At 38.9% G+C, this 26,663-nt stretch overlaps 1 protein-coding gene and 2 pseudogenes across 1 annotated transcript in view; 2 read left to right on the top strand and 1 right to left on the bottom strand.

Annotated features, from left to right (window-relative positions):
- The window catches only part of LOC143644381 (tripartite motif-containing protein 43-like), a 273,323-nt gene that overhangs the window by 212,104 nt on the left and 34,556 nt on the right, over positions 1–26,663 (top strand). The gene's annotated exons all lie outside the window — the stretch shown is intronic.
- LOC143645098 (tripartite motif-containing protein 43-like) overlaps positions 1–26,663 on the bottom strand; it is a 292,475-nt pseudogene that overhangs the window by 36,961 nt on the left and 228,851 nt on the right.
- On the top strand, positions 17,210–22,607 carry LOC143643866 (tripartite motif-containing protein 43-like; annotated as a pseudogene).

Here is a 26,663-nt window from a genome sequence, read left to right on the forward strand (position 1 = left end):
GAGGACTAGTGGCTGCTGCTGAAGCTAACTTTGCTGGGACTTTCCTCCATGTGAGTAAACATTTTTCTATCCTGTGTCTATGAGTTGTGCTTTTGCTGACACATATGACACTTACAAACCATGGACTGGGTTGGGACTCTTGAAGTGCTTTTCTGTGGGAGAGTCTGGGTTCTCTAACTGCCCCACCCCATACCATCTGTGTTGGTTTGAAAGGATTATATGCCCCAGAAAAGCCATGTTTTTATCCTGATTCCATCTTGCAGAGGTAGCCTTTTCTCTTACTCTCTATTCAGCACTGCAGTTTGGAAGTTTGATTAGATTATCTCCATGGAGATGTGACACACTCAATTGTGGGTATTAACTTTGATTAGAGTGAGATGTGACTCTATCCATTCTAGGTAGGTCTTGATTGGTTTGCTGGAATCTTTTAAAAGAGAACGTATTTTGTAAAAAGCCTCAGAGCTTGAGAACCACAGAACCCATGCAGCCAGAGACCTTTGAAGATGAAGAAGGAAAATGCCCCCAGGGGAGCTTCATGAAACAAGAAGCCTGGAGAGAAAGCTGGCAAATGTCGCCTTGTTTGCCATGTGCCTTTCCAGTGAGAGAGAGAAACTGTGAACTTCACCAACCTTCTTTTTTTTTTTTTTAAATTTTTTTATTAATCAAAAAAAAGAAAAGAAATTAACACAACATTTAGAAATCATTCCATTCTACACATGCACTCAGTAATTCTTAGTATCATCACATAGATGTATGATCATCATTTCTTAGTACATTTGCATCGATTTAGGAAAAGAACTAGCAAAACAGCAGAAAAAGATATAGAATGTTAATATAGAGAAGAGAATTAAAATAATAATACTAATAATATATATATAAAAAGGAAAAAGAAAAAAACAAAAACAAAAGATACAAACACACAAATAAACAAACAAAAAACCATATTTCAGGTGCAGCTTCATTCAGTGTTCCAACCTAGTTACATTACACTTAGGTATTATTGTGCTGTCCATTTTTGAGTTTTTGTATCTAGTCCTGTTGCACAGTCTGTATCCCTTCAGCTCCAATTGCCCATTGTCTTACCCTGTTTCTACCTCCTGCTGGACTCTGTTACCAATGACATATTCCAAATTTATTCTCGAATGTCTGTTCACATCAGTGGGACCATACAGTATTTGTCCTTTAGTTTTTGGCTAGACTCACTCAGCATAATGTTCTCTAGGTCCATCTATGTTATTACATGCTTCATAAGTTTAGTCTGTCTTAAAGCTGCATAATATTCCATCGTAGGTATACGCCACAGTTTGTTTAGTCACTCGTCTGTTGATGGGCATTTTGGCTGTTTCCATCTCTTTGAAGTTGTAGATAATGCTGCTATAAACACTGGTGTGCAAATGTCCGTCTGTGTCTTTGCCCTTAAGTCCTTTGAGTAGATACCTAGCAGTGGTATTGCTGGGTCGTAATCCATTCTGCCATTCTATGTCTTTTGATTGGGAAATTCAGTCCATTAACTTTTAGTGTTATTACTGTTTGGATAATATTTTCCTCTACCATTTTGGCTTTTGTATTATATATATCATATCTGATTTTCCTTCTTTCTACACTTTACTCCATACCTCTCTCTTCTGTCTTTTCGTATCTGACTCTAGTGCTCCCTTTAGTATTTCTTGCAGAGCTGGTCTCTTGGTCACAAATTCTCTCAGTGACTTTTTGTCTATAAATGTTTTAATTTCTCCTTCATTTTTGAAGGACAATTTTGCTGGATATAGGAGTCTTGGTTGGCAGTTTTTCTCTTTTAGTGATTTAAATATATCATCCCACTGTCTTCTAGCTTCCATGGTTTCTGCTGAGAAATCTACACATAGTCTTATTGGGTTTCCCTTGTATGTGACAGATTGTTTTTCTCTTGCTGCTTTCAAGATCCTCTCTTTCTCTTTGACCTCTGACATTCTAACTAGTAAATGTCTTGGAGAACGCCTATTTGGGTCTATTCTCTTTGGGGTGCGCTGCACTTCTTGGATCTGTATATTTAGGTCTTTCATAAGAGTTGGGAAATTTTCAGTGATAATTTCTTCCATTAGTTTTTCTCCTCCTTTTCCCTTCTCTTCTCCTTCTGGGACACCCACCACACGTATATTTGTGCGCTTCATATTGTCATTCAGTTCCCTGATTCCCTGCTCAAGTTTTTCCATTCTTTTCCCTATAGTTTCTGTTTCTTTTTGGAATTCAGTTGTTCCATCCTCCAGTTCACTAATTGTAGCTTCTGTCTCTTTAGATCTACCATTGTAGGTATCCATTGTTTTTTCCATTTTTTCTTCTTTGTCCTTCACTCCCACAAGTTCTGTGATTTGTTTTTTCAGATTTTCTATTTCTTCTTTTTGTTCAGCCCATATCTTCTTCATGTCCTCCCTCAATTTATTGATTTGGTTTTTGAAGAGTTTTTCCATTTCTGTTCGTATATTCAGCATTAGTTGTCTCAGCTCCTGTATCTCATTTGAACTACTGGTTTGTTCCTTTGATTGGGCCATATCTTCAATTTTCCGAGCGTCATCCATTATTTTCTGCTGGTGTCTGGGCATTTGATCAGATCTCCCTGGGTGTGGGACCCAGCTGGTTGAAAGGTTTTTCTGTGGAATCTCTGGGCTCTGTTTTTCTTTTCCTGCCCAGTAGGTGGCGCTCGTGGCGGTCGTTTGTCTGCGGGGCAGTCGGCCCGGGAAACCGTGCGTGGAGGCGGGGGTCGCTGGCCGTGGCTTGGGGGACTGCCGGTCCAAATTGCCCAGCTGGCCCGAGACGCCAAGCGTGACGGGAGGGCCCCGCTATCCAATGTTCCCAGTCAGACAGGGGAGCCACGTGCGTGGAGGGGACCCCAGACGCCAGCCGCCCCGGCCGGGAAAACGCGCGCCCCTCGGGTATCTCACTGCAGTGGATTCTCCCTACCCGTTCAGCCGTTCCAGAATGGGGTACGCTGTCTTTTTTGGTCTCTGTCGTGACTCCGGGAGCTGTTTTGTATTGTTTCTGTTTCTTTAGTTGCTTTTCTGGAGGAGGAACTAAGACCCGCGCGTCTTACTAAGCCGCCATCTTCTCCCAAATACTCTTCACCAACCTTCTTGAACAGAGATGTCTTTCCAGGGATACCTTAGATTGGACGTTTCTATGGCTTTGCTTTAATTTGAAAATTTTCATGGCCTTAGAACTGTAAACATGCAACTTAATAAATTCCCTTTTTGAAAAGCTGACTGTTTCTGGTATAGCACATCCTGGTAGCTAGCAAATGAGACACCTTCCCATCCAAACTGTGGCATTCAGGGGGCAAGAAGAGCCCCAGGGCCTGACCCTCACTTGGTCCCCCCTACACACAGGAGGAGGAAGTCAAGGACGCTTGGCTGGTTCTGGGTGGAACTCAGGTTCACAGCAAACTCTCCAGCAGCACCAACCGCTGCCTCAAAACTTCTGCCAGAATATGTTTCCATCTTGCCTGTGCCATCCCGCCCCTGGCCCTGCCTGGAACCTCTGTAGCCACCGCTGCCCCTTCCAGGGGAGCCCTCTGGCTGCAGCTGACCTCTGCAGTGGTACTTTCACCACCTTCGCCCTTAGGCAGAAGTGTGGCAAATGTGTACTGCCCTGTTGTCACTGTCCTTGGAGGCCAGGCGCCACCCTCATGTCATGTTCTGCCACCCTGGGGAAGCCACAGGGCCTCGTCCTCCCGAAGGTTTGTGCATCCCTGGAGGCCACAGGGCAGCTGCGCTTCCCAGCACCACCTTCCCCCTGACCACCAGCGAGGGGGGTTCTGGGGGGTCATCTGTGGTGGAAATCGGAGGCTCCTGCTTCAACTGGCACCTTCCAGTTAGATATTAAAATGTAATTTTTTAAACAAAGGAATATTTTATTGATTCTGACTAAGAATATACATATTAATGAAAAACTAAAAACTATTTTAAAATATCAATCTTGATGACAGATAAATAATCTCATTTTGCAAAGTGGTTTCCAGGAGAGGGAAATATTTCTGAGATATTTAGCTACTGATTAAAACAATATTTAACCGCTGTCTTTATTTTCCTTTATTATATATTAAAATGCAAAAAAAAAAAACTGACGCAAAGGCCTAAAACAAAGAAACGTCAATGAGAGTTAATGAATTAGGTATTTTAAAGTAGTATTCTTTCTCCTTAACCTTCCCACCATATTCCACCAAAACTAAAATAAACACTGAAATAAATCTCTATTATTTAAAAAACTGATAATTTAAATATTAACAAAAATGGCAGCTAACATTTATTAAGCATGTACTACGTGCCAAACACTGTCCAAGGTCCCACAGACAGGGAGTTGGGATTCAACCCAGCCAGCCTGGACCGGGCTCTTTCCAACAGCTTACAGGCTGTAACTCTTATCTTTTAAGCTTTCTCTTGATCTTATATACCTTTACATATGGCATTTCTCTTTCTACTACCTCAGAGAATTTGCTCCACTTGCTATTCTCTTCCCATAAGTAAATTACAAACCCATTTTTGAATTGCTCAGGCCCCAGATATTAGTTGTACCCCCAACTCATCCCCTTCTCCCATTCCCCACATAAATCCCACTGGCAAATCCTCTAAGCCTCACCTTATGATATATCCACAATCTGACCACATCTCATCACTTCTGCTACTGCTTAGAAAAGACCACCCTCATCTGTTTTTAGATTCCATCAATCACTTTAACTTAGGACTTCTGTGCTCGCTGTTCCCTCTGCCTGGAATGCTGCTCCCCCAGGAAGCCACAAGTCCCATTACCTCCCTTCATTCAGGTCCCCACTCTCAAATAGGCAACTGTTGTCTAGTCTAAAATAGAAGTGTCCCCATTCCTGCTTTAAATTTTTCATGGCATATCTAATGTTCTCCATATATACTTCTTTCATAGCATATCTAATGTTCTTTATATATGCTTTATTATGTTTTCGTCCTTTGGTTACTTGTCTTCCTTCTCACTTCACTTCACCCCATAGAGGATAATCTTCAGAAGGACAGAGAATTGGTCTACTTTCTTCAGGGATGTTCACCCAGAGCAGTGACTGGGATGTAATAGGTGCTCAATATATATTTGTTGAGTAAATGAAAAAAATGATTTTTTAATATACATATTCCTTCTTTTGAGTTTTTAAAATTTAAATATTTCTATAAAAAAGAATTGCTACTTAAAATTATCAAACTGTAAATCACAATAAAAATAAGCTGAAATGTCAATAGCAAATACTATAGTTTTAGAAATATCAACCACCTATATATAATGTCACATTTATTGTTTTGAAATCTTCATCTTTCTACAAGCAACGTTTACAATATCCTTCTTCTCTTTCAAATGGAGGTGAGTTGGGTCCCACCATATTGATCACCATTGATTTGGATTCTTAGATTAACCTGAGTTTGCTTTTGGATGATACACAATTAGTCACATTGAATGGACTAAAGGGCTCTTGAATAGAATAATTTATAAAAGTCATGTTACTCAACTGAAGATGAATTGTTCTATAAAGCTGACTCATACCTTCCGCCTTTACGAAAGGCTGTTTCAGTCTACCTCTTCTTGTTTTGTGTACCGCTCTTTTTCCCACATCTCTTAACAGAAGTGCTTAATTTCTTGAGTAACTGCAATTCTTTTTTCTTTTGTTCAGTGTAGTATCTAATATCATCAATATGAAGAGTTTTTACTTCCTGTTTTAGTTTGCTAAAGCTCCTGGAATGTAATATACCAAAAATGGATTGGTTTTTCTAAAGGGGAATTATTAAGTCACAAGTTTACAGTTTAAAGGCCATAAAAATGCCCAAACTAAAGCATCCAGAGACTGATACCTTGACTCCACAAAGGCCAATGTCTGCCACAGGGGAAATCATGTGGGCAGAGTCAGCTTGGATATTAATGTGTAAGAAGGGTAAGTTTCCCAGAAGGGACTGAAAATGGAGTTTTCCTAGGCTGCAGAGGGGGCGCCCTTTTCTCCGCCTGCCTGGGTGGTGGGAACGCGGACTTCACAGGGTCTGCTCCTTTGAGGGTGAGACTGAGGGCAGGACATTCCTTAAGGTGAGGACCTTGGGGTTCTTGTTGAAAAGCACAAGTTGGTGGTGAGAAAACAGATTTATAAACCAGATTATTCTGATACTGTCCATTCTTGTCCCCTCCTTACATCACATACTCCTTGTTTTCCCAGAACTTTAATCAGAGCTGGGTTTCAGCGTGTCAAATTCCTAGGTTAATCAAAAATTATTCTTGATCACGGTCTGATAAGAACATGGTTGTCGAACAGCCCCACCTTATTTTCAGCTCCCTGCTGGCAGTAGACACCAGCAAAGAATTCAAAGGGAAGCAACTTTTCACCTCACTTGGGATGGCTGCACAGAAATATTTTTTCTGATTTTTTTGTGTAGATTTTTTCTATGAAGTTAGTAGTCTTTATAATTCCATGCAGGAGAAGAAGTTGGTCCAAAGGACTTTGAACAATATGAGGTTCAACCATCCCTTTTCCTCCAAATTGATGGCACATGCATATATGTGTTTGTAAATTTTTTTTCTGCTTACACAAGCATTACATTTTATACACTGATATTTTGTAAAATACAGAAAAGCAAAAGAAAAATGAAATCACTTTAATCTCATCATCCCTGAAGAATCTTTTTTTGATATTTTTGAATAACAGGTTATTGTATCAATAAATACATATTTTTGTGCTTTTCTTAGAAAAGGATGGTGCCTGGAAGTTGATTAAGAAATAGGTAGACCCACGGAGGAGGAACCCATAGCTCATGGAGTACTTGGGCCACGTGTATTTTTGCTTACTTAGTGCTTATCTTGCTGTGAATGTAAACTCAGAAGAAGACAATTCTCAACTGAGCTGTTGACTATGCAGCCACTGGCGTTAGTGAAATTGAAAGATGTAGTTATAGAATTTACTCAGGCAGAGTGGGTCATGCTGGATTCATCCCAGAGAAGGCTGTTCAGGGATGTGATGCTGGAGAATATCAGTCATCTGCTCTCAGTGGCTGTGCTTTTATACCAATTGTAAATAGGACCTTTTGGTAGTTTCTTCAGTTAAAGAGTGTACCACTGAATTTCCTCTCGTGGGACCTACGGAGGACGTGCCCAGAGCTCGTGGAGTACTTGGGCTGCGTGCATGGGAGTAAATTGCTTCTTGTTCATGCCTGAGACTGAGGCTTCGAGACTTCTGGAGAAGATGGTGGCTTAGTAAGACGCACGGATCTTAGTTTCTCCTCCAGAACAGCTACTAGGGGAGTAGAAACGATACAGAACAGCTCCCAAAGCCACAGCAGAGAAAAAAAAGACAGCGTACCCCATCCTGGAATGGCTGGCTGGCTGAGAGAACCCGCTCTGGTGAGATCGCCGAGGGGCGTGGGCTTCACCGGGCGGGGCGGCAAGCGGCCAGAGTCACTCCCTTCCTCCTTCCCGGGCCGGCTGGGAGAATTGGAGAGGCGGTCCCCTCAAACAATGGCGGCTGGCGCCCACACCACGCGCAGCCCCCGGACCAACTGAGAGAATTGGATCGGAAATCCCCAGGCCACGGAGAACGGTGATGGGGGGGGGGCCCTTCCAAACCCGTGACTCCCCGGGAACGGTGCACACTCCCGGGCGGGCCGCTGCGGCTGGCGCCCTCCCGCCATGCTTGGCGCCCCGGGCCGACTAGGAAATTCAGACAGGCGCTTTCCTGGGCTGCGGCAGCCACCGACCCTCCCCGCGTTCGGACCCCGGGCCGGCTGGCACTCTTCCAAGCTGCTTCGGCTAGCGAACCTCCCGGACGGCGAGAGTTTTCCAAAGTTAAAGGACCCACAGCACCTTTTACTGGTGGGACCCGCAGACAAACGTGTGCCACGAGCGCCACCTACTGGGCAGGATAAGAAAAACAGAATGCAGAGATTTCACAGAAAAATCTTCCAAACTTTTGGATCCAACACCCAGGGAAATCTGTCTAAATGCGCAGATGCCAGCAGAAGATAACGGATCACACTCAAAAAATTGAAAATATGGCCCAGTCAAAGGAACAAAACAATAGTTCAAATGAGATACAGGAGCTGAGACAACTAATGCTGAATATACGAACAGAAATGGAAAACCTCTTCAAAAACGAAATCGATAAATTGAGGGAGGACATGAAGAAGACATGGGCTGAACATAAAGAAGAAATAGAAAAACTGAAAAAACAAATCACAGAACTTATGGAAGTGAAGGACAAAGTCGAAAAGATGAAAAAAACAATGGATACCTACAATGATAGATTCAAAGAGACAGAAGATAGAATTAGTGATTTGGAGGATGGAACATCTGAATTCCAAAAAGAAACAGAAACTATCGGGAAAAGAATGGAAAAATTTGAACAGGGTATCAGGGAACTCAAGGACAATATGAAGCGCACAAATATACGTGTTGTGGGTGTCCCAGAAGGAGAAGAGAAGGGAAAAGGAGGAGAAAAACTAATGGAAGAAATTATCACTGAAAATTTCCCAACTCTTATAAAAGATCTAAAATTACAGATCCAAGAAGTGCAGCGCACCCCAAAGAGATTAGACCCAAATAGGTGTTCTCCAAGACACTTACTAGTTAGAATGTCAGAGGTCAAAGAGAAAGAGAGGATCTTGAAAGCAGCAAGAGAAAAACAATCCATCACATACAAGGGAAACCCAATAAGACTATGTGTAGATTTCTCAGCAGAAACCAAGGAGGCTAGAAGACAGTGAGATGATATATTTAAATTACTAAAAGAGAAAAGATGCCAACCAAGACTCCTATATCCAGCAAAACTGTCCTTCAAAAATGAGGGAGAAATTAAAACATTCTCAGACAAAAAGTCACTGAGAGAATTTGTGACCAAGAGACCAGCTCTGCAAGAAATACTAGAGGGAGCACTAGAGTCAGAAACGAAAAGACAGAAGAGAGAGGTATGGAGAAGAGTGTAGAAAGAAGGAAAGTCAGATATGATATATATAATACAAAAGGCAAAATGGTAGAGGAAAATGTTATCCAAACAGTAATAACACTAAATGTTAATGGACTGAATTCCCCAATCAAAAGACATAGATTGGCAGAATGGATTAAAAAACAGGATCCTTCTATATGCTGTCTACAGGAAACTCATCTTAGACCCAAAGATAAACATAGGTTGAAACTGAAAGGTTGGGAAAAGATATTTCATGCAAATAACAACCAGAAAATAGCAGGAGTGGCTATACTAATATCCAACAAGTTAGACTTCAAATGTAAAACAGTTAAAAGAGACAAAGAAGGACACTATATACTAATAAAAGGAACAATTAAACAAGAAGACATAACAATCATAAATATTTACGCACCAAACCAGAATGCCCCAAAATATGTGAGGAATACACTGCAAACACTGAAAAGGGAAATAGACACAAATACCATAATAGTTGGAGACTTCAAGTCACCACTCTCATCAATGGACAGAACATCTAGACAGAGGATCAATAAAGAAATAGAGAATCTGAATATTTCTATAAATGAGTTGGACTTAACAGACATTTATAGGACATTACATCCCACAACAGCAGGATACACCTTTTTCTCAAGTGCTCATGGATCATTCTCAAAGATAGACCATATGCTGGGTAACAAAGCAAGTCTTAACAAATTTAAAAAGATTGAAATCATACACAACACTTTCTCGGATCATAAAGAAATGAAGTTGGAAATCAATAATAGGCGGAGTGCCAGAAAATTCACAAATACGTGGAGGCTCAGCAACACACTCTTAAACAACGACTGGGTCAAAGAAGAAATTGCAAGAGAAATTAGTAAATACCTCGAGGCGAATGAAAATGAAAACACAACATATCAAAAATTATGGGATGCAACAAAGGCAGTGCTAAGAGGGAAATTTATTGCCCTAAATGCCTATATCAGAAAAAAAGAAAAGGCAAAAATGCAGGAATTAACTGTCCACTTGGAAGAACTGGAGAAAGAACAGCAAACTAATCCCAAAGCAAGCAAAAGGAAAGAAATAATAAAGATCAGAGCAGAAATAAATGAAATTGAAAACATGAAAACAATAGAGAAAATCAATAAGACCAGAAGTTGGTTCTATGAGAAAATCAATAAGATTGATGGGCCCTTATCAAGATTGACAAAAAGAAGAGAGAGGATGCAAATATATAAGATCAGAAATGGAAGAGGAGACACAACTACTGACCTCACAGAAATAAAGGAGGTAATAACAGGATACTATGAACAACTTTACGCTAATAAATACAACAATTTAGAGGAAATGGACGGGTTCCTGGAAAGACATGAACAACCAACTTTGACACAAGAAGAAATAGATGACCTCAACAAACCAATCACAAGTACAGAAATTGAATTAGTCATTCAAAAGCTTCCTAAAAAGAAATGTCCAGGACCCGATGGCTTCACATGTGAATTCTACCAAACATTCCAGAAAGAATTAGTACCAACTCTGCTCAAACTCTTCAAAAAAAATCAAAGTGGAGGGAAAGCTACATAATTCATTCTATGAAGCCAACATCACCCTCATATCAAAACCAGGCAAAGATATTACAAAAAAAAGAAAACTACAGACCAATCTCTCTAATGAATATAGATGCAAAAATCCTCAACAAAATTCTAGCAAATCGAATCCAACAACACATTAAAAGAATTATACATCATGACCAAGTAGGATTCATCCCAGGTATGCAAGGATGGTTCAACATAAGAAAATAAATTAATGTAATACACCATATCAACAAATCAAAGCAGCAAAATCACATGATCATCTCAATTGATGCAGAGAAGGCATTTGACAAGATTCAACATCCTTTCCTGTTGAAAACACTTCAAAAGATACGAATACAAGGGAACTTCCTTAAAATGATAGAGGGAATATATGAAAAACCCACAGCTAATATCATCCTCAATGGGGAAAAATTGAAAACTTTCCCCCTAAGATCAGGAACAAGACAAGGATGTCCACTATCACCACTATTATTCAACATTGTGTTGGAGGTTCTAGCCAGAGCACTTAGACAAGAAAAAGAAATACAAGGCATCAAAATTGGAAAGGAAGAAGTAAAACTATCACTGTTTGCAGACGATATGATACTATACGTCGAAAACCCAGAAAAATCCACAACAAAACTACTAGAGCTAATAAATGAGTACAGCAAAGTAGCAGGTTACAAGATCAACATTCAAAAATCTGTAGCATTTCTATACAGCAGCAATGAACAAGCTGAGGGGGAAATCAAGGAACGAATCCCATTTACAATTGCAACTAAAAGAATAAAATACCTAGGAATAAATTTAACTAAAGAGACAAAAAAATTATATAAATAAAACTACAAAAAACTGTTAAAAGAAATCACAGAAGACCTAACTAGATGGAAGGGCATACCGTGTTCATGGATTGGAAGACTAAATATAGTTAAGATGTCAATCCTACCTAAATTGATTTACAGATTCAATGCAATACCAATCAAAATCCCAACAATTTATTTTTCAGAAATAGAAAAACCAATAAGCAAATTTATCTGGAAGGGCAGGGTGCCCCGAATTGCTAAAAACATCTTGAGGAAAAAAAACGAAGCTGGAGGTCTCGCACTGCCTGACTTTAAGGCATATTATGAAGCCACAGTGGTCAAAACAGCATGGTATTGGCATAAAGATAGATATATCGACCAATGGAATCGAATAGAGTGCTCAGATATAGACCCTCTCATCTATGGACATTTGATCTTTGATAAGGCAGTCAAGCCAACTCACCTGGGACAGAACAGTCTCTTCAATAAATGGTGCCTAGAGAACTGGATATCCATATGCAAAAGAATGAAAGAAGACCCATGTCTCACACCCTATACAAAAGTTAACTCAAAATGGATCAAAGAGCTAAACATTAGGTATAAGACCATAAAACAGTTAGAGGAAAATGTTGGGAGATATCTTATGAATCTTACAACTGGAGGCGGTTTTATGGACCTTAAACCTAAAGCAAGAACACTGAAGAAGGAAATAAATAAATGGGAGCTCCTCAAAATTAAACACTTTTGTGCATCAAAGAACTTCATCAAGAAAGTAGAAAGACAGCTTACACAATGGGAGACAATATTTGGAAATGATATATCAGATAAAGGTCTAGTATCCAGAATTTATAAAGAGATTGTTCATCTCAACAACAAAAAGACAGCCAACCCAATTACAAAATGGGAAAAAGACTTGAACAGACACCTATCAGAAGAGGAAATACAAATGGCCAAAAGGCACATGAAGAGATGCTCAATGTCCCTGGCCATTAGAGAAATGCAAATCAAAACCACAAAGACATATCATCTCACACCCACCAGAATGGCCATTATCAACAAAACAGAAAATGACAAGTGCTGGAGAGGATGCGGAGAAAGAGGCACACTTATCCACTGTTGGTGGGAATGTCAAATGGTGCAACCACTGTGAAAGGCAGTTTGGCGGTTTCTCAAAAAGCTGAATATAGAATTGCCATACGACCCAGCAATACCATTGCTGGGAATCTACTCAAAGGACTTAAGGGCAAAGACACAAACGGACATTTGCACACCAATGTTTATAGCAGCGTTATTTACAATTGCAAAGAGATGGAAACAGCCAAAATGTCCATCAACAGACCAGTGGCTAAACAAACTGTGGTATATACATACGATAGAATATTATGCAGCTTTAAGACAGGATAAACTTATGAACCATGTAATAACATGGATGGACCTAGAGAACATTATGCTGAGTGAGTCTAGCCAAAAACTAAAGGACAAATACTGTATGGTCCCACTGATGTGAACAGACATTCGAGAATAAATTTGGAATATGTCATTGGTAACAGAGTCCAGCAGGAGGTAGAAACAGGGTAAGACAATGGGCAATTGGAGCTGAAGGGATACAGACTGTGCAACAGGACTAGATACAAAAACTCAAAAATGGACAGCACAATAATACCTAATTGTAAAGTAATCATGTTAAAACACTGAATGAAGCTGCATCTGAGCTATAGGTTTTTGTTTTGTTTTGTTTTGTTTTGTTTTGTTTTTACTATTATTACTTTTATTTTTTTCTCTATATTAACATTCTATATCTTTTTCGGTTTTGTTGCTAGTTCTTCTAAACTGATGCAAATGTACTAAGAAACGATGATCATGCATTTATGTGATGATGTTAAGAATTACTGATTGCATATGTAGATTGGTATGATTTCTAAATGTTGGGTTAATTTTATTTTTTCCGTTAATTAAAAAAAAAAAAGAGAGAGAAGGGGTAATTGGAGGTGAAGGGATACAGACTGTGCAACAGGACTGGATATAAAAACTGAGAAATGGACAGCACAATACTACCTAATTGTAATGCAATTATATTTAAACATTGAATGAAGCTGCACGTGAGGTATAGTTTTTTTTCTCTCTATTATCGTTTTAATTCTTATTCTGTTGTCTTTTTATTTCTTTTTCTAAATTGATGCAAATGTACTAAGAAATGATGAATATGCAGCTATATGATGATAGTAAGAATTACTGATTGTACATGTAGAATGGAATGATTTCTAAATGTTTTGTTAATTTTTTTAATTAATAGAAAAAAAAATAAAACACACACACACACACACAAAAAGAAATAGGTAGAATGAAAAAGCTCTTGGAGGTATTAAAACAAAACAAAACAAGGCAAAAAGCCTAAGTAATAACTGTTTTCATCAGGGTATTTGGGAGAGACCTTGGAGGCAGGAAACCATGCAGCGTTGTGCCTGTGGGGATGGGCTGAGCTTGTCTAGAAGGGGTCCAGGACAACACTTTCTCCCTCCCAGTACAGCCTATGCTTATTTCTGAAGCTAAGAAGTGATGATGTTCTGTCCAGTGACCTCAATAGAAAAAGTGCCTCCCTTCAAGTAGTCTCCCTCTTAACCGCCCTTCAGAATTCCCTTGACTCACCCCTTCCCATTAGGCTCCATACATTAGAGCTATAAGGGTGAGATTTCTGGGGCTTACAGGTTCTAAAGGTTTTTCCCCACTATGCCCCACACCCATCCCAAGCAACCAATACCCACCCAGCTGGGTCCCAATGCACAGAGACTCCATACCTGCTAAGTCCCTGCTCTCTGCCCCAAATCTGGACTATATTCTTGACCTATACCTAGAAGTCTCAATCCAGAGAAACTCCAAGATCTCAGAGGAATGGGGCACAGAATGGGGGCTTCTTTGATAATAAATCAATTTCTCACAAGCGAAAAGGAGGCAGCTGGAAACTGGGGCTCCCTCCTTCCCTTCTCTCCTGCAGTCAGTTCCTCTTGCTCCTCAGAGCCTCACTCCACCTCTCCCACTGCTCAGACTGTCCCTGGACTGAAGGGTCTCTGCATACACACAGGAAATGCTCTAAGTGCTTGTAGGGAGGTCTGAGTTGCATCTCCAGAATCCAGTTTGGCTTTCCCAGATCACATGAGGGATATCTGAGGTCAAGGGTAACTAGGAAGGGGAATTTCTCAAGGATCAAGGAGGCATCTCTCCCCACCCCATAAGCAGTGGACTAAATGGGTTAGGGGACATAACCACACCACCATCACCTTCTCCAATAGAAATAAGTTCCAAATGACCTGAGCACAGCTCTCTTCCAGTGCACTGATCCAGGGGTTCCCTGAGCTGGGGCTTCGCAGCCTTTTTCTCCTGTACCCCCTTAACCTGGCTGGGAAGTGCCAGCAGAAACCCTGTGCCCTACTCTTGCTGGGAGGCTTAATGTGAGTGTGAGGGTGGGAAAAATCTCCACTCTTAACTGTGGTCAAAGTAAAAAAAAATTGGTAAATTAAATGTTTACATTAAAATATAAAGAGAAATTAATAAATGAAATACACTTCCAATATAATAGCATATAATTAAATTAAAGTTAAGCTTAGGCAAAATATTTCTAAATTTTGCATGAAATTTTCTAAAGCCATTAAATGATGACATTTTCTTTTCTAACTTTTACAGCATAAAACTGAAAGTCCTTTGGTCAAAGAATATTTAGGCACAATGCTGGCTTTTGGAAGTTCATTTGTTGAAAAGTGACTAGCTCTGGATGAGGTGACGTTTCTAGAGTTTAATGGGGATTAGCAAAGATGTTAAACCAATTCTTTCTTCTGTGGCTCTGTGGCAGATCTTGCCTGTCATGCCAGAGACCTGGGTTTGATTCCCAGTGCCTACCTACTGGGGAAAAAAAAACCTATCTGAAGACCATGAAACAAAGCATTTGAAAGAAATGGGTGTGGTCTTAGGGATTCAATAAAAGGACACCGGAGGAGCCGAACTAAACCTTCTCCAGAACACACAGAGTGCACTTGGAGTCAGCAGCTGTGGGAACTTCTGAAAGCTACTCCTACACCTTGTGAGGAGCTGGTTCCTCAACTGAAGTCCATAGTGGTACTTCACAGGCAAGAACTAGTGAAACGATTGCATACTCCTTAGGTGAGTACAAAACTTACAGGAGAGCAGTTCTAAAGCTTTTCTTTGGAAAGCCCAAACCAGAACAAACTGTAAAAATCTTCAAGTTAATTTAACCATCAGCAAACTGAGGTTAATTCTAAGAAATTAATCTGTTTGCCTATTTATAAAAACAATCCCAACCCTTTCACCTATTTATGAATTCAAGTTGTTTTGCTACCTTATCTTGTTATTTGGTTTTGGAATCAATAAGATTACTTATCATTAATGTGATTTTGTTCTATCATTTTACTTATTACTTGGTTCATATGGATTTTAGTTGCCAGATATCTTGTAATTTCACACTGCATATAGTTCTAAAATAGGTTGGGAGTATTTTATTCTCTACATTTAAATGTGGTAGATTCTACTCTAACACAGCAAGTGTTACTCTAAGTAATGCAAACGTGTATATATAAGTGAGAGTATATTCTACAGCATGTAAGTAGATAATGCAATGTGTAAGTAGAAAATGCATTAAAAGGTTTGGGAATATCATTTATTACTATAGGCAATATATCCTCTTCAGAAACATCATTTTTTTCTGATGAGGTATAAGGAATTCAGGAAATGTTTTGGCCTGAAGAAAAGTGACCATACAAAACATATCAGAAATGAGAATGCCATCTTTATTTGCATGAGTGAAAATCAGAACCCACATGTCTTAAAAGCATGATTTGGTTTCTGATGCTGATTGTTATTACTGTATGACAATTGTATCTTTTCACAATGTGAAAGGGTGCTTGAAAATAGTTTTAAAGACTTGCAAGATTTTGTTCTTCTTCTCTTTAATGTTTTTTCTGTTTATATGCAGGTGTATAGAGACAAAGATAGGAGGACAAAGCCTGGTTCAACTTTTGTTAACGCTCATGTGTATTCCAAAGTTGTTTTTGGATGGTTGGTTCTGTGTGAGATAAAAGACAACACAGGAGAAAATTTGCTGTTCTGACTACCTTGGATATACATTTTAAGAATTTTTGTCAATTGGTTGCAAGGAGGACATTTAATGAATCTTGGCTGAGGGACAGAAGACGTACAGATTAACATTCTGCACATTTCTGCCTTTCTTATTTTTTTAATGCTTATTGTTCCTATCCTAAGGATGTTTTTGTATCAACTGTTACGTCCTCAAATTGATAGACATTCCTAGAAAAGTAAACATACTAGAAAATCGTTGTTGCCTGAATTCCCATACTTGCTTAGACAATGAATATTTGCGCCTGGTGTATCTTGGAAAATCTACTACAACAGTATATCTTGCTAATTTTAGTCAAATGTATGAGTTCTGGCTCGTATTTTTTTGGAGGAGTCATCATGATAAGGTTATTGTGACAATTTAATGAAATAATGAAAGTAATGGAAATATAATATTATGGTTGGTTTTCAGACTGATAGAATTTAGGACCTGGAGCTTTAGATTGGGTCAAATCTCTGAAACTGAAGCAATTTGGGCAAAAGTCATACAGCCACAAAACTCAATTTCTTTTCTGCAGGAGAAAAGGGATTGGCAAGGTAGATGCATGTTGATTGGGAAAAAACAAAGAAAAAAATGAAACCACAAAGTTTTCCACAGTGGGTGAGAGCTTTCTTTGTGCCTCCATTTTTGATACATGTCATATGCAAAATAAATCCTATTCTGCTCAAGCCACTAGGGTATTACTGAGTCATAACATGAACAAAATTTTGCTTCAGTCTGTATCTCCCTAGGGCACATGAGTAACTTTATCGAAACTTCTTCCCTCAGGAAAATGGACTCAGACATCCCACAGGCCTTGCAGCAAGAACTCACCTGCCTCATCTGCCTGAACTACCTTGTAGACCCCGTCACCATAGGCTGTGGGCACAGCTTTTGCAGGCCCTGTCTCTATCTTTCCTGGGAAGGAGCAGAAGCACCTGCCAAATGCCCCACATGTAGGGAAGAAAGCTCTCAGCAGACACACTTCAAAACCAGTATTCTCCTGAAGAATATGGTGTCCTATGTCAGACGAGCAAGTCTCTGCCAGTTCCTGAGCTCAGAGGAGCATCTGTGTGGGACACACAAGGAGACCAAGAAGATCTTCTGTGAAGAGGACAAGAACCTGCTCTGTTGGACCTGCTCCAAGTCTCAGGAGCACGAGACTCACAAACACTCTTCCATAGAAGGGGCGGCTGAGCACTACTGGGTAAGTGACGCCTCTGAGAGCACTCTGAAAGCTAGGGATACTACTGCAAAGATTACCGGGAAAATGAGGGTCATGATGATTAATCCTACTTAAATGCCCAAGATGAAGTTGGTACTGCTTTAGGCATCAAGGATAAGATTGTGAATAAAATAAAATAAATAAATAAAATGATTTTGTGGAGTTGTATTCCAGTGGGATGGTGATTAATAATTATTATTGTTCTGATTATGCAGTATAATGTGCAGGTCATTGGAAAGTCTTCAAGTCCAGAAGCAATCTCTGGCTATCAAACCTAGGAGACCTAAGAGAACTTTGTAATTGAAACATATTTAATAATTATAGGCACAAAGGACAGTAGTAGACTGGAAAGTATAGGGAAATAGCATCAATAGATCCAAATGCTGAGGCAAGATGCTTATCAGAAATTAGCCACATTATGTAAAATCCTTATTAGTTTCCCTAGGCAAATGATTATAGTACATTTTGTGATATTACTGTATGAGATCTCTCAGAACTGATGATTACTGAGCACTAACCACAGAAACACTATGACTGCTGCACTATCCCCACAGTACATTTATCTAACATCTCTTTCTTCTATTCATCACTGAAGCTTTGAAATCTATACTATTTGTTTCTCTTGTGCCTAATTCATAGGTTTTTTCAGGAGACGCTCTTAAAGCAAATGAGTTCTTTGTGGGAAAAAATGCAAAAAAATTAGAGAAATCTAAATGAAGAAAGCAGTATAATCAGCATATGGAATGTAAGTATGAGATTCTTTCTCTCAGAATCATCTTGAGACATACATGGAGGAAAGTCATTCACTAAGAATTTGAGCTGAAATCATGTGTCAATCATGAGATTCCAGAATAGGTTTATCAATATGAAAAAGTGTCTGCTTTTTCAATGTAGGATAGCATCGCTTATTCAAGAATTCTAGACCCTAATTTAACAGTAACTAATAGAGATACATAAAGGGATTTGGAGAAGGTCAGTAGCTATGGTTCAGGAGGTCAGCAAGTTTCTCAGGTTCAAAATAAATTTGAGTTCTCAGGGACAAGTGGATGTTAAAAATGCATGGATATTTCAGGCAGAGATTTCTGTATGGGATTATATAAATTAAAGAGCATATAATTGGAAGCTCAGGTGTTTCATATAATGCCTAGTACAATGATGCCAATAGGGTATAAAAGAAAGTATGAACAGCAGTTTAAGAAGTGTGACAGTGATGGTGAAAACGATAGGCAGAGAAACTAGGAGTAGCTAAAGAATGATATTGGTTCAAGTAAGAGGGATTTGAACATGTTATACACATGATTATAAACATGTTTATAATAATTATAAAACTGAGTCTATAATTACTAGGAGGCAGTATGCAATGGAATGAGCAGTCACAACCTTAAACTGGCAGGACAACAAGGGAGCCTGTGCTTAGACAGTAAGAGGGACAAGGAGTCCAGAGAAAGGGTTATAAGGTTAAAATTAGTTTGAAGCCCTGGTTAGAAAATTTAAGAATATCTTATCTAATGGCTTCCATTCTGGGTTAAAAACCAGAGATTAAATTATTAACAAGATATCAGAATATTCTATATAATTTACTAAGAATCATAAATTTCAAATGTTTACATGTAGTATTTCAGATGTGACAGAATTTATATTAAAGACATAACTCTGAAAGGCTTTTCTTTTCTCAGGAATTTATGAAGTGAATGAAAATGGTTTGAGAGAAGGATGGGATTGGTCTTATTTTTAATAAAGAATGGAAATAAACGGAGATGGGAAAGGGGTAAATTTATAGTTTCTGAGAAGTGGAGGACATGAATTAACGGTGTATGTAGCTGATTGTTACAATGAATGAAGTTTAGGAGGATAGTAAAGTCAGCCTGGTTATATAATATTTGATATCCATGTCCCTGCAGGATTATGTGAGTCTAAAGAGCATGATGATCAAACTTGTGTATAGTCACTTGAATCCAGATCTCCATGAGGAAGAAAAGCAACAAGAAGAGAGACTGAGAAAAGAAGGCAAGAAGATTTTGCAGAAACTCAAGAAAAATGAAGCCACAATGATTCAAAAGAGGCAACATCTATGACAAATGTATGAGGAACTGATGAAAATGTGCCATAAACCAGATGTGGAGATCCTCCAGGTAAAAACCAAGGACACGCCTCAAAATCATTTCTATTAACTCAAGTCCACATCTTTGACCTCCCTTATTCATCTGGTTCCAAAAATTCATTTCCTTATATCCATTGTCTTTCGTGAGGACTAATTCCTAAATGGGATTAAAAGAAATAAAGAGGAACTCCTATATTAATTAGGAACAACAAAGCTTTTATGGAATAGAGAGGATCCCCCAGAGAACATTCCCTTTTAACATTTTCTTCATGTCACTTTTCTAAAACTCAGACAGGAACAACTTACTGACAGGCATACCAATTTTAGCAGAAGTTGGCCATTTTGGGGAAATCTGGGGTAAAGCTAAAATTTACCTCCTCCTAATGTTTTCTGTCTATAAATCCTCAGTTTCAGTTACGCTTAGTCAGAGCACATTCCCTCTGCGTCCAACCCTGGGTGAGGCCACTTTGCAGACAGTCCTGGATGGGTCCATATTGACTGCCCTTTTCCTTCTCTTCCCTCACTCACCAACTGGGTTCTGTGTTCATCAAGAATTTAGATTCTTAACACTTAGAGATAGAAAGGGGGGGGGAATTAATGACTGACTAGGAAGAACAGCTGATTTGTGAAGAACTCTATGCTTTTCTTTTTCTCTTTACAGAATTTGGGAGACATATTGACAAGGTAAGTTTGGTTTTCAGTGTAAACTGGGGCACCGTGAACACTATTGAAATATCAACTTATATCTGAAATAGACAGAAAAATAAGTCATGATTTAATGAGATAATAAATCTTGTGTGCATGTGGGTATATTTTACTGAATGTGATTTCTTGTCCCCCTTTCTCAGGAGTTAGTCTTGTCTGTTTGTTGTTTGTCTGTTTCCTGTGGTTCATGGAGGCATGAGTTTCAGGTTTCAATGCAGAATTTGCTACAGGATTTCAAAACCATAAACATATTGAGGTGGGTGGATTAGGTACATAGGCAAGAGAAACGTCTGAGAAACAGAACTGGTAGATGCATACAGATAAGAAAAGTAAAGAAGGTTACTAAGAAAAGCTCAATTCCAACCCTTGATTATGGAGTTTCACTACAATATCAGAATAAGGTTGTGACCAAACATTACTTGGTTGAATGCTTCAGTCTTTCCTTATACACTGTGAATGGAGCCTCTGGCACCATAGAGATGAACTGAATCTTCCCCCTACAGGAGTGAGTCAGCGCAGCTGCTCATGCCCCAGCCTATGAGGCCAGAACTCAATGTAGGACCCATCACTGGACTGATAGACAGGCTCAGCCGCTACCGAGGTGAGTGTCAGTAATGGTTGCCCCTATGGGCCAATCTTTCTCTATTAACCTTTCACTTAGCGGAGGAGAGCAGCCCATGAATAGGTATTTAAAGTCCTATTTGCCCTATGATAATATAGAAAAAACTAAATGGAAAATGGATAAAAGACAAATGTGTTTCAGGACACTATTAACGCACTTCTGCAATGAGAACCACTCAGAAAGAGGGTTCCTTGAGATCTAGAACCTGTTGCAGATCCAATTTCATTTGTTTAGTGAGCCATCCAGAAGGATAGAAGGCATTCCCATCTTAAGTGGAATTAATTATGGTGACAGGATTAGTGGTGTTTTATTTGTAAATATTTTTTCATCAAATTTTCTGAGTGATTGTATATCTAATAATGTGCCCTTTTAAATGACGTAAGTAGAAAAATACATGAATAATCATAACATAACTTAAAGCACAAAACAAGAATTTATGAGCAAGAACTATAAAGCAATTTGGTGGTAGATGAGACTGTATATGGAGCTCCAGAACAGACCTAAATCAGGATAGATGTAGAGCATGGAGAAAGATTAGGTCTGAGATGAAAGACGTGTAAATGAAAATTCTCAGTAGGAAACCACTTTTATAAGGACGTAGTTAAATTTTTTCTGAAGTATTAATTTGCTTATATGGAATATCATATATCTCTGGCAAAGTCATCACCATTTATTTAGGTCTAAGCATATTTGTTTTCCCTGAGAAGGGAGAGTGAAAATATTGTACTGTTTTTGACTTGGCTTCTATACTTAGGTCTTCAGTTTCATAAGTGCCATGATATGTAATGAACCAGAAGTTGGCCTGGAAATGTTCCCATTTATATCTAAATTTGTAGAACTGTGTTCCACTGTGGCTAGGTATGTGTTTCTTCTTTATGAATCTGGGTAGCCCTTGAACCTGTGACTTTATAGCCAGTACTGCCATTGAGGTTGCAGCTTGTTTGTTTTTCTTTGTGAAAATCTGGGTAGAACTTTTCATTTCACAGGAATTTAAAAGTTGATTGTGACCGGAATAATCTCTTCATTCTGCAGTGGAAATTTCCTTCAGTAATGAAATATGCAATCACAACAGCGTGCTGTTTGATGATCTGAGAAGACTGAAGGCTACAGGTGGTCATCTGGAGGTGACTGTCAATTTTCAAAGATATAACAATTTTGCTTCAAGGGGGACCCAGGCCTTCACCTCTGGGGAACATTACTGGGAGCTGGATGTGGATGATTCTTGCAGCTGGGCTCTCGGAGTCTGCAGGGATCCCTGGATAAGGAAGAATGGCCCTCTATTTGAATCTGAGGATGTATTTCTTCTTGTATGTGTGAAGGGGGACAACCATTACAGTATCTTCACCACTGGTCCAGTACTTTGTCAGTATATACAGAAATCTCTGGGCCGTGTTGGTGTGTTCCTTGATTTTAACACTGGAAGTCTGAGTTTTTTTAATGTTGCCACAAGTTCTCTCATGTGGAGCTTCCCCCCTGGCTCCTTCAATTTCCCTCTCCGGCCTTTCTTCTTCACTAGTGGTGCATGTTCAGGGTGAAGCCAGGAACCTCATTGTATGCCTGGGAGCCCCTTATCTGGGGGAGCCCTTCTCTATTAAAATAATTCAATAATACTTTTAAGCTTATACTTTAATGTAATAAAATTTTATTGTTGTTAAGTATGAAGATAGTACAAAATGAAAGATGTTGTGATTCACTTTAATCTGTACAGTCCACTACTTAGAATATATGCTGTGGTTGTTCATCTGCTTTGAGAACCTGTTGGAGTTATGAGAACATACCTGTGGATGTGTGGTTTCAACTAATGGTCTAAGGCAGGTGAGGCAGGATAGAATAGGGCATCACGGCTGTGGTTCTTGATATTTTATCCAGCTCTAAAGCTGTTAATGTATGGCTACAAACTTCTTGGGCCAAAAATTTCCTCTAAAGCCTTGAAATCTCCCCAAACCTTAAAAGTTTGTAAAATCAGGGGCAGGAAGTGGACTCTTTGCTAATGACAGAAAGCATGCGGATGTAAAGATTGTTAAACATCCTCCAAAAGACAAGTTTTGGATACCTGAGGACAGACCACAGTTTCTGATACTTATCTCCTCCTGGAACAAAGAGACACCGGATGTTCAAAGTGCAGATGGAAGAGCACTGAAAAGACTTCGCTGGGTACCAGGCTCACCCACCATCACTCCAGGCATGCCTCTGCCTTGAACCCGTCTACATTAACCTCTTTAACATGTACTTTCTCCGTGTGTAATAAACTTTACGACTTATTCCTATTGGCCTTGTCATCTCTGAATTCTTTCTGCTGTGAGACTCCCAAATCTAGAACGGGGCTTGGATGACTCTAGTTTCAGCAAGGCTCTGGGTACCCAGGAATGCAGAGTTCTTACAATGTAGACCTGGTTATCTTCTAAAATACTATTCTCCCTCATCTTGATCCAAGAAAATCCTACTTATCAATTTGCCCCATGGGGAAAAAAAATCCTTTACAGGGAAATCTGCTCTGACACCAGGAGCAGTATAGGTCTATTTTTATATGGACCCAGAATAGCTGGACCTTTACTTTTACATCAATATAAATTACAAGAGGAAAAAGACATGTCTTTTGTAATCACTGCTATATTCTCAGCACGTAACACACCGTCTAGGACATACTGAGCACTTAATAGATATGTGTTAAATGAGTATATTAAGAAATGAATGAGGTGATTGCCTTATTTGCAATAGGGTTTGATCCCAGTGCACTGCTCCATAACCTCTGCTGTGGTGCTGCATAACTTTCAGAAGCTTTACCAACTTACATTTTTGAAAGGAAGAAAGGATGTTAGTTCTGAGACATATAGTTGCAAAGATTTCTAATTAATCCTTGAGAATAGTCAATATTCAAAAGAATAACCATTGAAAATGACACAATATAGGTTATACCAATGGAATACACAATGCTGAAGAAAATATATAATAAAAATTACTTAGTTTAGTGGATATCAATGTGTGGTTCCAATTTCAGCAGTAGTATCTGGGTTGAATACAGATATACAAATTTGGGAGTCAAACTCAAGACCAACTTAATAAAAAAAATTGCATCATTGGGCCTGTATTCTGTCATTTAATAATTCTTCAAGATGACTCTGATCTTAATTAAAGTTTGAGAAACCCTGAATTAGGCTAATTTGAAGATCTGGTCTTAATACATTTCTTATACCTCAAAATCAAGCTATGTCTTGAAGCAATTTGATTTGATATGGATAGGGGAGACTGAATGCTTCCTAATAGAGAACAAGTTTAATGCGAGAGAGTAAGTTCTCAATAGAGAGTAGAGAATTTGGAAAATGAGTCATATATTTCTTGAATCACTCACCACAACAGAGAAAAGAAGGTTCTTTTCCTCACATTGGAAAATACCGTAAAACAGATAATAGTGAAAAAAATATTACAAATAAAGGTGTATCAACAAGTAATGAGTTTGAATTGAAACACAGTGAGCCCCGAATAAGAATGAAAGCCTTTAATCTGTATAGCTTAATGTAATGCCTGGATACATATAGAGTATATTAAGCTGATAATATAAAAGAATTGGCAATGTCCCTTGAAGGATGGGAGGAAAAACATATGAAACTATATAACTTTACCATCAGGCAATCCTTTGATGCTGTGCCAAACATTAGGGACACCCAAATCAACAGGCCAAGCCCTTGATGTTGAGGCTTATTGTTGTGATGCTAATACAGGCAGCTGAGAAGCTTAGCCTACCTATAAGTATGCCTAGGAGTTACTTCTGGAGGACCTCTTTTCTTGCTCAGATTTGGCCTCACTCCCTGTAAGTCCAACTCTGCAAGTGAAATCATTGCCCTCTCTGCTACATGGGACATGATATCCAGGTGTGCAAGTCTCCCTGGCAACATGGGAGATGACTCCCCGGGATGAGTCCATGACTGGAACCGTGGGATCAACAATCTCATCTTGACCAAAAAGGGGAAAAGAAGTTTAACTAATAAAGTATCAGTGGCTGAGAGAGTTCAAATAGAGTCAAGAGGATACTCTGGAGATCACTTTTATGCAAGCTTCAGTTAGACTTCGCTACCTATCATAGCTTGTCAAACCCCCAAAAACCCATTCCCGTCAATCCTAAAGAATATTAGGGCAATATGTAAGATTCTATGAAGTTTTCATGCACAAGGTAACTTTCCAGAAACTTACAACATCCAGATGGATTCCCTGGACCAGATAAGCCCTGAAACCTAGAGGGCCCAGCCTCTCCAGAGTATCATCTAGTTCCATCTCCCTACCCCATATTGGTTGACAGTACATTCCAACATGAAAAATTTAGAATGGCCATACCCAGATACCCCTAAAGAGTAGGAGAAAGATCAAAGGTGATGGTGGAGTTATGCAGAGAAGGTAGAGTATAATAAACAAATATAATTACTGAATCATGAAATTGATCATTCTTAGTCTCAAGTACCTTAGAGCAGCTAGAAGTAAAAACTGAATATTTGAGAACTGTAATCCATACCAAATTGTCAAATTTGTTCTACAACTAATTGTTTTGCAGGGCTTCGAAATGTATTGCTTTTTTGTATACATGCTACTTTTCAAAAAAAAAGAAAAAAAATTGATTGTGACGGTAAAGAAATATTCCTTCTGGCCTCCTACATTCTGGAGCAGCTAGGAGAAAAATCTGAGAGGATGGTATTGTAGCCCACGACAAACTGTGGGATCTGTCCTGTAACTATTTGTTGAAGAGTGCTTTGGAAATTATTGCTTTTTTCCTTTTTCGCTTTGTATATATGCTATATTATATAATTTTAAAAGTTATGAACTCAATTTAATTTCTTGAGGATTAGTTACAGAACATAATACAATCAGCTTTTCAGGTATGCTATTTTTTGGATTATTTTAAACTCTGAGAACAGCCATATATGATGAACATTCCAAGATATTGCCATATACATATACATTTGTACCAGTTGTTACTGGATGTTATTATTACGGATATCAGCAACAGTGTGCTTTTGTGGGTCAAAATATGAAATCCCAAAGATCAGTGACAGATGTTATGGTTTCATGACACTGACATCTTATGTGTGGACTATTTGTTCAGGGATGAAGAGAAAGACCAGAGTCCAAAGAGAATGCCAAAAACTCACCTGATACATGGATAGCCAATTTATGAGTAAGAAGGCTTATTACGAATGTATGCAAAAAGGCAAAATTCCCAATAAATATGCAGATAGTTACCTCATATCATCCACAAAAATCACTTTCAGGTGCATAAGTTCAACAGGAAAAGAAAATCCTTTATTTATAAAAAAGAAATATAGGGAAGTATCTTTCCAACATCTGTGTTAGAGATTGATTCATCAAGAAAGGAAAGCACAAACTAAATAAGATGATAATGATCAATTTAGTCACAAAAATATTAAGATTTTAATTATCAAAAGACACTATAATGAGGGGGAATCTCTTATCCAAATGCCCTGGATGATGCTTGGCAGTCCTGGCTTGGAGGCATGTAAGGCACTGGAGCTGGAATGGGGGATGGGAGCCAGGGCTAGGGGTCTTCAGTCCTGGTTGAAGAATCTAAAGCCAAGATGGAGGGC

The sequence above is a fragment of the Tamandua tetradactyla genome, chromosome 8 (assembly GCF_023851605.1).
Source record: "Tamandua tetradactyla isolate mTamTet1 chromosome 8, mTamTet1.pri, whole genome shotgun sequence".
Taxonomy (NCBI): Eukaryota; Metazoa; Chordata; class Mammalia; order Pilosa; family Myrmecophagidae; genus Tamandua; species Tamandua tetradactyla.